Source organism: Mycteria americana, chromosome 8 (genome assembly GCF_035582795.1).
Source record: "Mycteria americana isolate JAX WOST 10 ecotype Jacksonville Zoo and Gardens chromosome 8, USCA_MyAme_1.0, whole genome shotgun sequence".
NCBI classification, from domain to species: domain Eukaryota; kingdom Metazoa; phylum Chordata; class Aves; order Ciconiiformes; family Ciconiidae; genus Mycteria; species Mycteria americana.
Window position 1 is genome coordinate 41,623,489 of NC_134372.1, and position 17,599 is coordinate 41,641,087.

Genomic DNA, 17,599 nt, shown 5'->3' on the forward strand with positions numbered 1-17,599 from the left:
TGACATGCAAATTTTGTATCATTTTGGTACAAAGGCAAATGATGGATGATAAATACCATATCCCATTATATACACTTTACACTTTGCAGACAGAACCACACTTCGATATGCACAACCAGGAGAAAAGGAGTCAAAGGGGGACTATGATAGGGACATAAATGTCTACAAATAATTGAGCAGCAAGAATCCCTGTTGTGTTATTGACAGTGGCTGAAAATGGCATAATAAGGAGCAATAGCGTGAAATTACTGCATAAAAGGAAACATTTAAATCAGACATTAGGGAAAACAAAATCCTTAACAATGAGAAAAATTAGGCAATGGAAGTACCTATTTGTAGAGATATTTAAAACATCACTATGAGGTGTTCCAAAGTGTGATTTCACTTGACAAGTAGTTATAAAAATTGCAGTTTCTTTACCCATTGTATCTGTTTGTTTAGTCACATTTACTGATTTTTAGTGACAACTTGTTTTTATACCATGCAGTTCTTGTCATGGGCACTGACAAGCAACAAAGTGAGAGAATAAGGTGAAGTTTACTGGGCTTCAGTTATAATCAAGAAAATTGGTGCTCTTCTTTAGAGTAAGTTGAGAGTGTCTTTTGGATTCCTGAAAGAAGATCTTGATTTTAGGACTAATTCTGAAGTAATGGAAGTAAGCATGTCACTTTACTTAAATTGCAAAATTCAGCCATATGGCTCTTCTAAGCAGAAGCATAACTTCTTAAAAGTGTGCAGTAGTCATATTGAGGGTTGGTATAAGAATGTGAGAGAATCAAGGTCTGCTGGGAAAATAATATTTTTAATTAAACTGCTGATAGTGCTATTGAGCCTCTTTTTATAATCCAGCGTGGTAGTAGCCTTTAGATCTCAGTCTCATTTTGCAGGTCACAATGAAAAATGGAATGAATTCCAAAGTTTGCAGTAGTATGAACACACTGAAATGTAGGAAAAATGGTGAAAGTTAACAATGGTTCATTTCTGCAAGAAACAATGAAGTTTGTATTCAGAGTTTCTTTTGTGTGATGAACTGTGGTAGTACTTTTTTTAATGAAAACATCCTGTGGCACGGGGAGCAACTGAGTTGTATTGCTAAGTTTTCATATAAGTAAGTAGGGGATGTTTGGTTTTGGTTTTGAGTGTTATTTTGGTTTTGTGTTTTAGTCTTTGGTTGCTGTAGAAACAGTTTGTTTCACATTTGGGGAGTGTAAGGGCAAATTAAGGATAGATGGCAAGCTCTCTTACTTTTGGCTATTGGACAGAAGCCATCTGTAAGGCCTTCTCCTGGTAAATGGGCACCTCAAAATGCAAACATTAAGCAAGTCCTTACACCAGGCATATTTTGCAAAGGATTACATGTGACTTTCTGCAGTAATAAGTGTGGCAGCATGAGGGAAAAAATAATCTAGGCTGCATTCCTGTTTCCTGGGTGTTTGCCAGAAACAGTATTCTTATACAAAGTGGGAAGATACCTTCCAGAGTTGGGTGGTTCAGTCTTCTGCTTATTAATGAGGATGTATTAGTCATTATATCAAAATCTACCAGAAAGCACTGTCTAATTTCTTCTCATTATTTCTCACTCCTTTTTATTTAATTCTTTTGTAAGGAAGTTTCCTGTTTACTTTTTGGAAATTCACAGTATTTTAGCATTTGGAGTCTGCTGAGACTCCTGTCCATCCCTAATTTGTGCTAGATTCTATTATGAGCAGTCAATACTTGATGCTTACTCATGAACCACAAGGAATCCATTATATATGGTATGCTACAGCCTTTAATGTTGTAGTATATTGTATGTGTTTAGCTTAGACTATTTTATTATTTAGCTGAGTTTATTTTAAGATAGATCAATACCACCTGCTGAATTTGGTACTGTTTCCAAGACATTCACTAGCATTGTGGCGAAGAAAACAAGCGCCAAATCACAATGTGTATTCTTTTTTATCACTTAAGATAATTCCATGTAAAGCAGCTTAAGTACACTTTAAGAAATTGAATGCTAGAAGCATTTTAAGGGGATTGAAGGGTAGAATTACCGAAATTCTGAAACGATGCTTAAAGGCCAATTTTACTTACTGTATATTAAACTTGTCAAGGTCTTTTAACTTTCCTTTTAGGTCATCATTTTGCATTTGTTCATTAGCCCCGGGGATGAACTCCCATAGCTTGCCACTTTTAAATCACAAACAAGCTCTCCATTTCAGTTCACTGTGAAAAGTTTCCTGGTAAATGTAGTATTACAGGGATCCATGGCTATTCCACCTTGATGAGTCTTTACTGAATGCACTTATCCATCAAGAAGAGGGATCCAGATGCCAGTCTAGAAAACTCCGCCTGGGTTCAGAGAGTCAGATAGGTGTTGGTTTGGGGTTTTTTCCCATTTCAAGCATTACTACTGGTAATAAAGGTCCGTTTGCTAAATTAAGCCTCTAGTGGCACCTCTGTAACCCCTATTATACAGTTACAACTGACTGGAACCTACCAAACTATTTCAATGATGTACTGGCAGCAATACCCTTCAGTTAACTGTAGCAGTAGTAATAGGAATAAACTTTTGTCACTAATTAGATACGACTGGATACATATATAGATCAGATTTGTTGAGAAAGAAGGTGCCATTTTATCTTGTCACTTTCCAGAGCAGAGCAATGCTTTAAATAAGACCTGACAGAACACTGCTCTTTCTGGTGTCTGAGCGGACAAGTTGATACATTACTGTGTAACATCACCATTTGTTTGCAGTTCTTCAGCCAGCTCCCAGTCCAGCTGGCTTGTTTCCAAGTCATTTTGAATTGCTTTTGGAAGATTGTGTAAGACATTCTGTCCAATAGTTTATTACTATAGAGATCTTGAGCCAGATCATCCTTTTAGAAGCTTTTTTCCACTGTATTTTTCTATATTTCTTTAAGGGGGAGCAGTCCTGAAGCCAATTTACAAAACCTTTAGAGTTCTTCCAACAGAGGGAATACTCTTGTGGCAGACAGGGGCTGTAGAGTCCCCATCCTCTTGTCATGTTTGTTGTCTTCTCCCTCTCTTATACCTTCTAGAAATATCAGTTTGCTTACTTATTTGTTTCAGACTTCTTTTATACTACTATCAAAAAGCATTAAAAATAGTGAGGACAGTGAAATGCATTGTGCAGATCTTGTTGTCTTTTTAAATCTACCCAGTTTCTAGACGGTAACGAGAGTTGGTGTGTAGGCTTTTGGGTTCAGACCTCAATTCTGTTCTTTGCCTGGAACTCTCTGCCAAGACTTTTCTCCTTGTGCCCCAGTCTTCCCTAAAATAACGATAGTGAAACTGACCTCTCTAAAATTACTTGGAGATCCCTGATAAGAAGCATAAATTGAAATTACTATCCTTTTTTTTGATAACTTTTTTTTTTTTTTAAAGCAGAAACTAGTACTGAAGTATTTGGGGAGGGTGGGAGGGGTGTGACATTTAAAAGCATTCTTCCTGTGCAAGATGCACTAAAAACATGCCTGCCAAGATTGTCCTTTTGGGGCTACTCTTACCATAGATGTTGATTGATATAATTATTAAAATAAAATAAAAAAGAAGTCTCATTTCTTTCCTAGAAAAGTTTCATCTTTACTTGTTTCCTTTTTCCTGTAAAACAGTAGCAGAAAAGAACCTATGGATCTGCCCAGCATTGAGCCAATTCTGGTGTTGGGCTTTTTTTTTAGTGCTTCAGTGGGTCATTGTTCAGTAAGATGACAATGTTTCTTGCATTGCTGAGAAAAGAAATAATAGATTGGATAATTTTTAGCTTTCTGTTTTTCTAAAAATGTAATGTCATAACTCTTCCATTTCCATGTTTTCTACTTCCTGTTATTTCTAAAAGAATGAGTCAGAGAAATGGAAACATAGCTGCTGTGAATAATTTAAAAGTGGTCTGAGAATAGCTAACCATTACTTCTGGTGATGCTGCTTGTGATGGTTACACAATGATAAGATTATCAAAAGAATTGTGGGAGACAGAAAAATGGAAAGGATGCATTAAGTCATGTAGTCATTTTTGCTATTGTAGGATTATGCCTTACATTAGTTTTACTAATGGCTTGTCTGGCTACCTTTAAAAAGTTTGAGAAAATGGATTTCCAGTATTTCTTCAACATTATCCCTATACCTTCTGCTTCCACTAAAAGATTTCTTTTTTTTTTTTTTTTTTTTCATTTCATCCTATTATTTCTAGAGACTGTTCTTGCTGCTAAAAACTCCACAGGTTAAAACAGACAGTGATCACTCCCTTTCCCCATCTTACAAGTGATGAAAAAAATACTTTAGACTTGTTGAATAACAAAAATGCATGACAATATGTTTTCATAAAAACCATAGCATTTCATAAAGATGAGTGAACTTACTGAATACATTTCTTTACTTTTTTGCTTTCCCATCTATTCTGTCTTTGCTCCGTCTTTCACACCAGTGGGGGTGAGGAGGATGCACAGCCCAGAGACTGGAGCTGTTGCCCAGCCAAACCATTTCTGTTTTTCTATGAAAGTAGTATGGCACCATGCTTCTCCCAAATATTCTCTAAGTAGCAAAAGGATAGGATAAATTTACTTTTATTTTGCATCTTCAGTAATCCTCAACAAATTGTGTAGCCCTGATTCAGTAAATGTTTGATACTGAGTCTGAAGATGGGACAGAATCCCATTTGCTCCTTCATACTTGTTTTAGAAGGCTAACATTATAAAAAGCAATTAAATATTAATTTATTCTAATTTGGTTTCCTGTTTCACTGTTTGGTGAAAAGAAACTTTGGCTTTGCCATAAAGAAGCACGTGCTGAAGAACGGTAAAGATCAGATTTCATCAGGGTGGGAGGATACCACTTTCCAGACTGTAATTTCAGAATGTAACTACCATCTCAAAACTAAGCTTTGCTGTTTGCTTTTCTCCTGTTAACACTGTTTTCATAAGAGATTTTAATCCTTAACTCAGACAGAGAAAAGGTCTGGAATTAGAGATATAAATGGCTCTGGGATACATACGAGCAGTGTGTAATTTTTTCTGTGTTGCCTGCCTAAAGAGAACAGTGGATATTTCCCATTTGGCATCACTTTAATTAGTTGATTCCACTGTAACTACACAATTACCTATCTATTAGTACTGCTTAAGCCCTGTTAATTTTCAGGAAAAGTCTACCTGTGAAACTGAGCCCCTTCTTATGGCTCTACACTAAGCCCTTTTCTATGGCTCTAAACTATTCAACTACAGGAATATAAATATGAAAGGACAGGCCAGAGTGAACCCCCAGAGCTGCATGTTTGCAGAATGATGGAAATCGGATTTTATGTTTGTCTGAAGGCTGACTTAACTCAGAATAGCTGTCTACCTTCTGGTCCTCTGAGTACTGAGCAGCAGCCAAGTGGCCTGGCCATTTCCTCATTCTTGAGCTGCACATTGCCTGATCAAGCCCTACCTTATAATATCTTCTGCACTGGCAAATTTGACAAAAATCATTCACTTCACTTGAGGCTTGAAAGTCCTCTAGTTTCATAAGTTCCATGTTTCCAACCAAAGCTGTACTGGTCTTTTATCATCACTGTTGCTGTTCCGATAGAAAAAGCAGTTGGGCAGCCTCTCTGCTTCCTTTCTTCACAGTCTATTGAGCTTACATCTAATGGGCAAATATAAGACTGGGACCAATGCCTTGGAAATCCCTTTAAGTTTCACTTAGAGGCCAAGTAGTTACAATCCCCTCAAGTGATCTGTACTATAACCCTAACAACTGTTTATTTTCCTCTAGCTTCTCTATTTATCCTTCTCTCAACTTTTTTCCTCACGGATTCAAGTAGTAGTTTTAAGTCTTTAAGAGAATTGGTCACTTGTCATTGCTGCTATCTTTCAGCAGGATGAAATCTACTTCAGGGAAAGACATAGTCGCCTATCATTAAAGTTTTCTGACATTGTTCTCTACAAGAAACTACTTCTATTGGGTTTTGACTTCAGCAAGTTTCAATTATGTAAGTTAACGGGTTTCCAGCTTGGATGTTTCTCTCTGATTTTGGGGATGAGAGAAGAGTGGGAGACAAGACAGGACAAAAGGTTTATCAAGCAGCTCCTAAAGTGGGCTCTTGCTTTTGCCTGTGTTGAGGGACAAAAGGCAATCTTTTCCTTTGAAAGTACTATCTTTCTTATATGTGGACTGGGTATTTTCAACTTTCTTGTTTAGAAGATACCATTGGAATCTTAACATTTGTATGAGTTTTCCTAAACTAAAAATTCTTTGCCCCAGGAACGCCATAGAGAAAAGCCAGAGGAGAAAAAGCAAAAGCAATCCATGGCAGCTGGGCATGTGCACATTCCTCTACCCCTGTGTCCCCACACAATGGGATGACAGGCTGACATGAAAGGAAAAGGGTTAGGCAACGAAGGCCGTCCCTGCTCCATATGCTGCTTTTCCTGCACAACAGCATTGCCAGGGGGCTTACATCCCTCTGTCACCAAAATCGGGAATCAAACTCCTTCACAGCAATGTAGCATTAAGAAGCAGGCATTCTTTATTATGGCACCGGATGCACAGGGGATCGTTCCACCAAGCGTGCATACCGCAGGTTACATCAGCCGAAACTTACATTGTCTGATTACATACATACGCATCAAATGTCCCAGAATGATCATGCATATTCATTCTATTTCCCAGAACTAATTATCATATTTGCATGGTCATTACGCATGCGTCCTTGAACTCCGAGGGGCTTCCGTGGGGGTCTCTGGTGGTCCTCGGTGGTCGTACAGGTGTGTCCTTTAGTTGACCCCTTCTTATGGGCGTGTGCAATATCACCTTGCTTATGTAACTTGCTTCCCTCCTTCATGGTGCATGGTCCCTAACAATGATTTGGCACCCTTATTCCTATTCTAACACAAACCAATTATTCTAACTACTCCTTGACTGATTGTCAAGATGGGCTGGGGCTGTACTGGGAGCATAGCACATGTCCGTACTACTCGTCCAATTGTCTTTGGGCATAGTAGCCTATCCATAGCCATAGATGTACAAACACAGCATTAAAGTATTGTCTACCCCGCTCCTGTCTCTATGTTGCTTAGTTACAAAAGAACAAACTAATAATTTTGGTTACATGTGGTTACGCTTCCATCCCCCGCAACGCCTACTGCCTCTTCCTTCCTTCCTCCCTTCCTCTGTCTAACCTTCGGGGATGTGGAGGTGCGGAGAGGGAGCAGCCGGGGCACGTTCATGTAGCGGCTCTCCGCGGCCTCTCCCCTCACAAGCGGTAACGGCAGCGGCCCTCGCCGCGAAGGCGGGAACACCCCCGCTGCCCCAACCGACAGAGGCCCCGGGGGGCGGGGGAGCAGCGGTCGTGAGGCATGAGAAAAGAGGGGTCCGAATGACCAATCAAAAATAACCGCGCCCCCCAACCCGAGCGGGATTGGCTGAACATTGCGGCCGCCGGGCGCAGTGGGCATCTCTGAGATGAAGTCCGCCTAGCAACCCAGAACGTTCTGGAAACTCTAAGGGACAGAGAGGAAGCAGCCGGTGGTGATTCTTGCTGTGGGGGCGGTGAATGGTTTGGTTTCTCAAGGGTCTTCGGCAGGCTGGTCATCCAGCGCTGGCGTCGTCGCGCTCATGCGTTTCGCTTGCCTTTGTTTTCTCTGCCTCGTGAATCCTGCACAGTTTCTCTCCCTAAGTAACTGCGGAATTGCCTGTGGCTTACCCCTTTGGGTAACTAGTGCTGCGGGGAGATGGCTGCTACGAAGCTTACCTGAAAAAAAGGTCAGAATTGCTGTTTCCACAGTCGTTAGTTTCCTTGGTGTGACAGTGCTCTGCTGTTGTTAGTGTCTGTTACCTCCTTTTCTGAAATCAGTTGCACGCTGGTGGCAACCTCCAGCTCATGTTGGTTGGTGCAGAGGGTAGGTGCCCGTGCTGCAGCTTTACCTGTGCCAGCTTGGTTGCTAATCCCTGTGGATGTCCCATAATGGTGAAACTGTCAAGAAACTGATGGGGTTTGGTCTCTTCCTAAGGGGAAAAAATGCAAAGTTTATTAATTCTTTCGTAAGATTACAAAATAAAGTGCTTAACAATGAAGAGTGTTAGCGTTTAACTCCCAAGGACCTAATTGCATGGTCACCAACAAATTGTAGGTTGGTTTCCTGAAGAAATGAGGTTTAGCATTTTGTCCTCCTTGACTTTAACACAGTGATTGAGTGCATGAGGTGTTTTCTCAAAGTGATTTTTGCATTTTACCAGACTGAAAGAAATGAGAGGTGTTTTCTCAAAGTGATTTTTACATTTTACCAGACTAAAGGAAATTCAACTCAGCCATATAAATGCAGGCACTATTTGTTTCCATGCAGGCAGGTTGACTAAACTAAGGTGCATGGAGCTGCCTTAATTTCTGTTTTTTCTGACTCACGTTTGACCTTTCATTTTCAAGAATATTTAAACAAACTTTTTGTATAAGCTCCAAGATATGCAAAGTGTATGGACTTGTACAAAACTGTAAGCCATGTTCAGAGGGTCCAGTGGGTGCAATCCCTATTGCACAGCATATTGGATACCATAGGGCTATTTGGGAGCTCTGTACTAGACTTCAAGTCTGCTTCTACTGAATTCATATTTATGGGTGGATTTAATGTAGGATGAAGTAGAGCCCTCTGTTTGAATGACTTACAGAGGTATCTGTGGTCCTTGTGGGCTGGACTGGTCTCTGTATCTTCAGCTACCTGAACAGATGGATCGGCCACAATTCTGATAAATTCCTTAATGTTTAAAGAAGCTTTCACACATTGACGTGCTCTGTCCAGACAATAATTTTGTAATTAAAATTCTGCCCATACCAGAATTTCCATAGTTGATTCCACCAAGCATATAGCCTGTCGTCCTTATTTGAAATTTATGAGGTCAAAGTTTTACCAGTTTCAATGACACATTTTCAGTGCTGTGCTGTCAGTTTAATTTAAAGCAGGGTAAACTGATAAAAGCATAGATTGAGGGGTCACGGCAAAAAAAAAGTCAATAGCTTCAATATTCAAATAGGTTTTCATAAGTCCCTACAGCCTCTGTTTTCTACTCCGTTCTGCTTTTTCCTTTCTTCTAAAGGATAACAGATTGTTTCTTATTTTAGTTAGTGTTACAGCTGGCAATTTAAGGAATGTAGAGCTTGGCCAAAACTGACCACCTTGGAGTTCAGATCATTCACTAATGGAGAAAAAGGGTTCATGGCTGCTCATAAAAGCAGCCCATCTGCTTCATTGGGGATGATAATTTAAGTAACCACTGAGTGGTGGGACCGAGACATTTGGACTTTTGCCTCTTGTTAGTGAACATTTATAGAGTAATTACATTGTTAATACACATTGTATCTGGTTTTTATTTTGAAACACTTTCAAATGTAGTCTAAAATACTTGTGTTTTAGCTGGAGGGGGTAGGGATGAATATATTTTTGTTTCATAACCATGGCAACTCCTTTTTTTTTTTAGTACTCCTTAAAAAGAGAATTTGCTACTCTTTAACCTCTTTTTAAAAAAGTTATTGAAACATAGACTCTTTGTTTTCTATTAAAAGTATTTTCTGCTTATTGAAACATTGAAGTAGCTCTTTCTATTTTAAAATAGAGTAAAAGAAAAATTATTATAGGAGATGAAATACTTTAAAGCAGTATCTTTCTCGTTTCAATTCAACAGCATTAAATATTTCAATCTGTGTAACTCCCAGTATATTTATTTTTTATGCTAGGGAAGTGAGGGCTATCCCTTTTTAGAGAATCAGTTGTGAATTTTGGTTCATTTCTAACTTCTGATAAAATCCTGCTGTTTTTTTTTTTTTTTTTTTTTCCTGAGGTACATGTTCCAGATATTAACTGCTCTGTATATACCTTCTTCATGTTTAACAGGTGAAACTTATATGATGGCTCAGCCCTAGCATTTATTTTATGGAAGGAAAGGAATCTTTCATTACATCTTTTTTTTTTTGGGGGGGTGGGGAGAAGGAATTATTATGTATTAGAAAATAAATAGATCAAAGGTGATGTTATATACAAGTGCCAAAACAAAGTTCTTTTTCATATAGACTCAAGAACATGAAATATTGAATTAATCATAGTAATGCTTTTCAAGTAAGGTTAGATTTTCATGAAATTTAGAAAGCACAGTAGATGGAATGAACGATGTTAGTTGTAGTTTATATTATTACTAGGAATCACTTGCAGTGGTATGCACGTGAATTGGAAATAACCTGGGGCTACATCAAGGTATGCACTTCAGCAGTGTCCTCAGGCTAATGAAGCTGCTCTAAGCTTGCAAGTTTTACTGGTAAGCAGTCTTGAGGTTGGCCTCAGAGGTTTAATTTTCATCAGCCTTGCCACATTTTCCATGAAGAGTGAATCTGAAGGCATTGTTCATGGTTGCACTGCTCCACCTGTGGAAAAATGCAAATGACGTCAGCTTTAGGACCTGCTGAAGTGAATGACTGTATTCTAAAGAGTGACCTTTTACGTGCTACACTGTATTTTTTTGTGAAGGGAAGGGATAGATGTGGTGTCAAACAGATGATGCAGACTGTGTGCATTGAGAAAAGAAAAAACAAAATACTTTTGTTGAATAGCTTCCCCCCTTCTATCAGACAGGGAGTGGCTGGGGGAGCTCATACATGTGAGAGGATTCACTCTTACATGGGATTCTTTCATATGTTCAGTAATGGTCCCAGCTTCTATGAATCTGAGAAGGAATCCAAGTGATACGCTACAAAAACCTTACCACTTGAGTAATCTTAAAGGTTTGAGCTGGATGAAATTTTTTTTATGTGTTCTGAAGAAATATTATTGGAACAGATTTTTTTTTTTTTTTTTTTACTTTTCGGGACGGGGGAGCTCATTCCTTGCTTTTCTTTTGTGTTTTCCTATTTCTTTTGTTTTCTTCCCAACAAAATTTTTGTAAGATGTTGTAAGCAACAGAACAATTGCTTTTTCAAAGCTACGAGGTAGAGTACTTAAGTGAAAGATTGTGACAGAAATATTTGGGTTTTGTTTAATTTTTCATTTGCTCTGTGTTAGGCTGTACTTTTGAAGTGACTGCTGACAGGAACCTTCTGGAGGAAAGGAGGGATTGTCTGCTGAGGGAGCTGCTAAGCAGGCACTGGCAAGGAATGGAAGCTTCAAGAGGCAGCAGGGCGTGGTAGGAGTGGTGCCACTGGAGCTTGCCACGCAGAGAGGGAGACCCGGCCAGCCAGGCCAAAGAAGACGGTTCAAGAGGAACTGCCTGTGGACCCAGAGGGTAATGGGCAAAGCTTGCTGTAGTTGAGGAAGTAGCTGAATCAGCACTACCATCCCAGGAAGTGGAGACCTGCCTGGAGGGATGCAGTAGGTAAGGAAATATTAATAATATTCATTTACTAGTTAGAACAGGGTACAGTCACAGTTGCTTTACAATTTTATGAAACTGGTCTTGAAGCTTCGCTGTCCTTTCTATTGAGTCAGTAGTTTTGGTATCCAAATTACTCTTTTTAGTTTCTAGGCTCATCTTTGAAAGGTATCTGAGAGAGAGACACTCCAGAGTCAAGAGTGGCTTTTTCTGGTGGGTCCCCTGGCAAGTGCGGTTCCCCCCTCCCCCCACCCCCCTTAATGAACTCTGTAGTGTAGTAGCTGTTTATTTTCACCTGAGGGCATTTGGTAGGCCAAATGGAGTATATTCAGCTCTAGAATGAAGGATCTGAAAATGTTTATTTGTCTTATGCCAATTATTTTGATGGTAGATGTGTTAGCATGTTTTATGTTTCTACAGTGTGGACTCTCTGGTACGTTCTGACAAAAAGTTTGCTTTTGATTATGAGTTTAGTAAAATGGGGAGGAGATGGCATTTGAATTTTAGAGAGTGGTGATGGAAGAAATACTATACTGAAAAAATTATCCTGTGCTGATTGGTTGGCTTTTTAAAAAAATGTGTTCTGATTGTAGAGGGGAATGTCCCTGTTGGCAGAAGTAATCCTTTTTAGGTTATTGAGGTAGGAGTGATGAACTTTCCTCTGAGTAAATGCAGTGGAATTTGAGGACTTGCCTGTTATCATTGGAATGTTTGAGAAGTGTTTTCATTGTTTCTGAATTAGTAAGGTAGATGTGCTGATATGTATAATTTATATGGGAGTCTAGCATTGTCTAGGAGATACTGCCTCGTTTGATCTAATTCCAGTTTCAAAATGGATTTTAGTACTTAAAACTGTAAATTCCATGTTGCATTAACACATTGTAGAGTTCACACTCCTAGCAATGAAAGAACATACGATATGCAAGCTGATATGCAGGCTTGGTTTGTTGAAAGTCATGTACGTGTTTGTATACTTTGTGCCTATCTTTGCCATTGAGAAAGTCAGTGGAAGAAGAAAGTAGATTGCTATCCGTGGGTTGAAATTGATTTATAAGAAAATGTTGGTTACCATTATGTTGTTTTGGAAATGTCCTAATTTGAGAAACAAAAGTTTGGTTTGCTGTCTGCGGTATGGATACTTTTCAGAATTCTTCAGTCAAGCAACCTAATCTTAGTGTTTCAGTTATGAATGAAGTTTACTTTAATTTTGCTTAGTAACTTTGTGACTGACATAGTTTGGGAAAATGGCATGACACTGACGAGGTGATATGTTATGGCAAGAGAATCTGATTTAGTAACTACACAATCTACGTATAATTTCAATTATGATTTTTTTTTTTTTTAGCGCTTTCTTGAGACTGCACTTCACTGCAGTACTATCCTATTTAAAGTGCAGGGAAGGTGTGGTGTGTTGTGTAAAGCTCACTGGTTCTTTTGGTCCCTCCTTGTCTAGTTTATGGACCTATCGTGACTCATTTTGGCCCGTGTGTGCAATCTTCTACCTCAGGGGAACCAGGTTATAAAGCAAATACTCTGTCACATAAAGTCAGCCAGCTGTGCACATTCACTGAAGAACTGGGAAGTGCTGTCAGACTTGTGGGTTAGAGGTAGCTGGAAGTAGGGTAGGATCTGCTGGGTACATAATTATTTCTTAGACTGAGAAATAATGAGTTACAGAGTATGTCAAGTTGTTCAGAAGCAGCAGGGAATTTCTAAACATTTTTGTGGATTACTTTGGGTTTGGTCTGATAATGTATAGTAGCAGTTATTTCCCACAATCAACTTTCAGTGTTATTAACAGTCTAAAATAGCATAAGTAGGCAAAAGACATCTTAGTGAAAAAGCAAATAATGGCTTCCATAATCGCTAGTGATAGGCACTAAAATGTGTTTCTCAGTTTACCTTTCTGTTCAGTGAAAATGTCTTCTGTTTATTGAGGTACAAAGATTTTCTGAATTGGATAAGAAAATTAAAACTTCTACCCAAATTAAGCAAGGTGATGCAATTAAAAAAAGTAGCAGAGCCAGGTGCCCAAACGATGCAGATTTCGGCATCACATCTAGAATTTGCAGTGTGAACTACATTCCCTTTCCAAATTCATCTTACTATTGTGATGCTTTTAGATTGAGGTTTGGATTTCTGTTTTGTGAATTATACCCCCTGTGCAAGAAAAATCAGTTTGGTTAAAGATTATGTTTCTCAGGAAACAAGGTCTAGAATGCAGAGACTTCAAACGTGGAGGCAGGTTTTATTGGTAATGTGTAATCGGTAATATTTTATCAATAATGTGTTTTATCGGTAGGGAAGGTGCTGACTTTTACTGTTGTGTAAAAAAAAAAAAAAAAAGGCACTAATTCTCTTGTGTCTTAACATTAAAATGGCACTTTTCTATAATAATGTCTATCACCACAATACCATTTAAAGATGTTTCTTTCACAATGTGACACCTGAGCTGGCTAAAAATATCTACTAGTGACTCTTGATAGTGTGGTATCTGATGTGTGCCATTGATGAATAGTAGCTGTGTTGAAACTGATGGATTGGGAGAAAAGATGCTATTAACAATTCAGAGGGAAAAAACCCACCCAAAACTTCAGGCCATTGCTTTCCTGCTCTTTATTGAAGGCCTCTTCTGCACATTATGTGTGGGTTCCCCTCTTTTTGGGTATTTAGTATAAAATCCATTGTTGTAGTGCAAGTGCAGAAATTTAGGAGTGGTATAATGCATTAGAAACATGCTTTTTATTTGTTTTTGAATTTTCATTTCACGAGAGAAAGAATTTTTTTAGGTGGATATACGTATTCTCATTTATAAAAGGGTGGGGGAAATCGTACTTTTAAGAATGCATTGCTTTCAAAGAATTCCTGTAGAATCAATGTACAGTATGTTTCTTACAGTAGTGAATGACTTGCTTAAAGAAATAGAGAAACCATTTAAGTAAAACAACTTTGAACAACAGTTACTTGCAGCTCGGGCTTTTTGCTATAGATTTTGTGGACCAGATTCATTAGAAAAGAATTTGGTTCATTTAGGAACAGTAATCATGACTGTTAAGATTTGAGTAATTTAAAGAAATGCCCACACCATATAGTATTTTAAAAATTCTTGTCCCCATCGATACTGTGAATGAATTCCACAGGCAGCTGACCTTTTCCTTCCAGATCTGTTGTTCAAGGAGTATCTAGAGCTTTCAGGTGTTTGTATAGTGAGCAGTATTTCCAGCTAAACTGATAGACATTCAGGAACCCAGTTCACATCTTTAGATTGAGCACAAGAACTCTACGCTTTCTGAATTCGCGAGAACTATTGTGACCATGTTGCAAAATGAAATGCACAGGACATGTTGGACTTAATGCTTATGTACAGATAATTTGTGTAGCAAATAATTTACATCAAGCAAAGTGCATATGCACGTATTTCTGTCCAGCAGATGTTCTGCTGCAGAAGTATGGGAGTCTGCGCCAAGAGAGAAATCTTGCGTTTAATTAAAATGTTTTTCTGGTTTTTTACTGGCATTCGAACTAAACCTGGTGAAACAGTGAGGTATCAAGGGCGGTAGCATAAACATTTATACACTTGTTCAATTTTTGACACCTGAGAACTGTAGACTAGAATTCACACACAGCTTAAATTAAATTTTACAGCAGATCTAGCCATATTAAATTCTGTTTACATATTACATAAGGAGAGGCTGTGTGATCTATACTGTATAACTGTAATTGGTTGTGTGATGCATTTGAATCATTAGGATTCAAAGAGCCAATCTTAAATATTCTTCACAAATATCTGTATTTGGCGTAGGGGAAGGGGAGGAGAACTCTTTGTTTTTAAAACCTCTGAAGTTCTTGAAGTGCAAAATGTTTTCTTTAGGTCAATTGATTATTGACATCAGATATTCCCATTTCTCAGATGGTGAACTGAAACAAGGCCTGGTTGGTGAGAACAAAGGCTGTTCTATTACAGTGGATGATTAGACTTGCAAACCTAATTAGCCCCTTTGGGACTCAGCACAGACCTTATGCAGCTTGGATTATGGAGGCAGGTTCTCACTTTCAACTGTGTTCAATAGATTTCTGACAAGTCTGGTCTTACAGACGATTAAATTTCAGTGCAATGATTAGAGAGCTTTCTGCAAAGGAATCACTGGAGTTTTTGGGGATTGGAATGGAACAACTCTTCTGTTTCACTTCCAGGTTGTTTTTTTTCCCCACTATTATTTTTATTCAGGGGAAAAAAGTAGGGTTTTTTCCAAGTAGAGCTATCCTTCAGGTCTGATGTATGAGAAGCAATTGATGCACTGGGTGCTGGGTGCAGATCTACCATCTGTATAAGGTTTATGTTTGCAAAATGAAATTGTCATAAATAAGTGGTAACCGTGGCCACTGTGCAATTTTATTGCAACATCTAGTTTTAGCTCGGTGAGCTGATGAATAGCACAAGAGGTAAGGTAATTTGGGTAGTCACTTTAGGTCCCTGTGGTGCGTAGACAGACTGCCTGACCTTCAAATTCATGCCTACTTAGTGTCTCCCCAAGACTGTCAGTGAACATGTAACAGGTTGTAGGTAGGCTCTGGAGCTTCAGTGATAAAGTCAGTTGATCCAACTTCAGGTGTTTGCATTAGCTGATTGTTACTGAAGCTTCTAAAGCATGAAAGCATATTTAATTTCCCAGAGGAGGACAATAAAAAGAGAATTTTATTGAAATCTAAATCCTAAGCCTCAAAAACTTACTCCTGGAGTATTACCAGTGTAAACATCAGTCCTTTTTCCAGGCTGTACTTACCACTAAATTTCTATTTTTATAACCCTAAGTCAAGCTACATATCAAAACACATCTATCCATCTCTTTTAATATACTCAGCACTTACTTTACTGCATTCTTGTAATGAAGGTAAGAATACTTGCAAATAATCCTGTGAACACTAAGAGCAGAAGAGTTCTAAGGGTTTGTCTTGCAGAGTTGCCAGGTACTTAATTTTGAGCACCCTTGTACAGAATCTTTTCTTGTGGGCTCTCTTAGGTAGATTTTCTTGTATCCTTTTGTCCCTTAAGAAGGGTTTTAATAATCTGTCAGCCTAGCCTATTTTCTACAAAACTTAAATGACTGTCATTTATTTGAGACTGCCATCTCAAAAAAAAAAAAAAAAAAAGAAAGAAATTGGCATGTAGATTAAGAACTGATTGGGAGGAAGAGGGAAATGAGGTGTCTGGGGTTTTTTTAGGCCTTCTTTCTGCATGAGACTAGGCTAAAATATCTTCCCCTAAATATGTGATATTCTCATTCTAATTAGCTACATATTTTCTACATTGGAAAATGAAGAAAGCCCTATGGCCTTACAAACAGCTCTTAGACAGACAGGCAGACACAAATTTTTGTTTCCTGCAAAGAAATTATTCAGGTAATAATTTACTGAACAGTGAAAATGCACTGTACATCAAACTGATTAAAAAAAATTTTACTGTAGTTTAGCACAGCCAAGCATCTAATGAATGGTACAGTAATTCTGAAAGTTCTAAATACGTGGTCTGGACAGAAATACTGGCAGTCGAGTATATTGTACTCTATTGTATATTGAAAAATATGTGCTGGTAGGGAAAGAAATGCCCTACCAAAGCAACATATAGTTCTTACTACACTGTTCTTGATAGCTTATTAGTAGGTATGGATTATTGGCATGATGGGGTTGTTAGAAGTGAGTGACTTGGGAAAGGGCTTTATGAACAGAAGCATGTAAAGGAAAGGATGTTGGGATCCTTAGGAGTTATCCGGCTTCTGAAAAAAAACACAAACCTACAAACAATGCAAAAACCCAACCCAGCTATCCATTATTTTTCTTCCATGAAAACTCCTGGAGGGCCTCTCAGTGTGTATCCTCAATCCCTGTTTGGCGTTCATACTGTTCTGGTTTTGGCTGGGATAGAGTTAATTTTCTTCCTAGTAACTGGTATAGTGCTGTGTTTTGGATTTTAGTATGAGAATAATATTGATAAGACCCTGATGTTTCGGTTGTTGCTAAGTGGCGTTTACACTGGTCAAGGACTTTTCAGCTTCCCATGCTCTGCCAGGTGCACAAGAAGCTGGGAGGGGACACAGCCAGGACAGCTGACCCCAACTGGCCAAAGGGCTATTCCATACCATATGACATCATGCTGAGTATAGAAACTGGGGAAGAAGAAGGAAGTGGGGGGGACGTTCAGAGTGATGGCGTTTGTTTTCCCAAGTAACCATTATGCGTGATGGAGCCCTGCTTTCCTGGAGATGGCTGAACGCCT

The 17,599-nt window shown here is 38.7% G+C and overlaps 1 long non-coding RNA gene across 1 annotated transcript in view; it reads left to right on the forward strand.

Annotated features, from left to right (window-relative positions):
* Window positions 1–10,652: 10,652 nt before the first annotated feature.
* The window catches only part of LOC142413896 (uncharacterized), a 100,572-nt gene continuing 93,625 nt past the window's right edge, over window positions 10,653–17,599 (forward strand). Inside the window, exons 1-2 of the long non-coding RNA XR_012776922.1 lie at window positions 10,653–10,741; window positions 11,019–11,328. This is a non-coding gene — a long non-coding RNA (uncharacterized LOC142413896). The remainder of the gene's footprint in view (window positions 10,742–11,018; window positions 11,329–17,599) is intronic.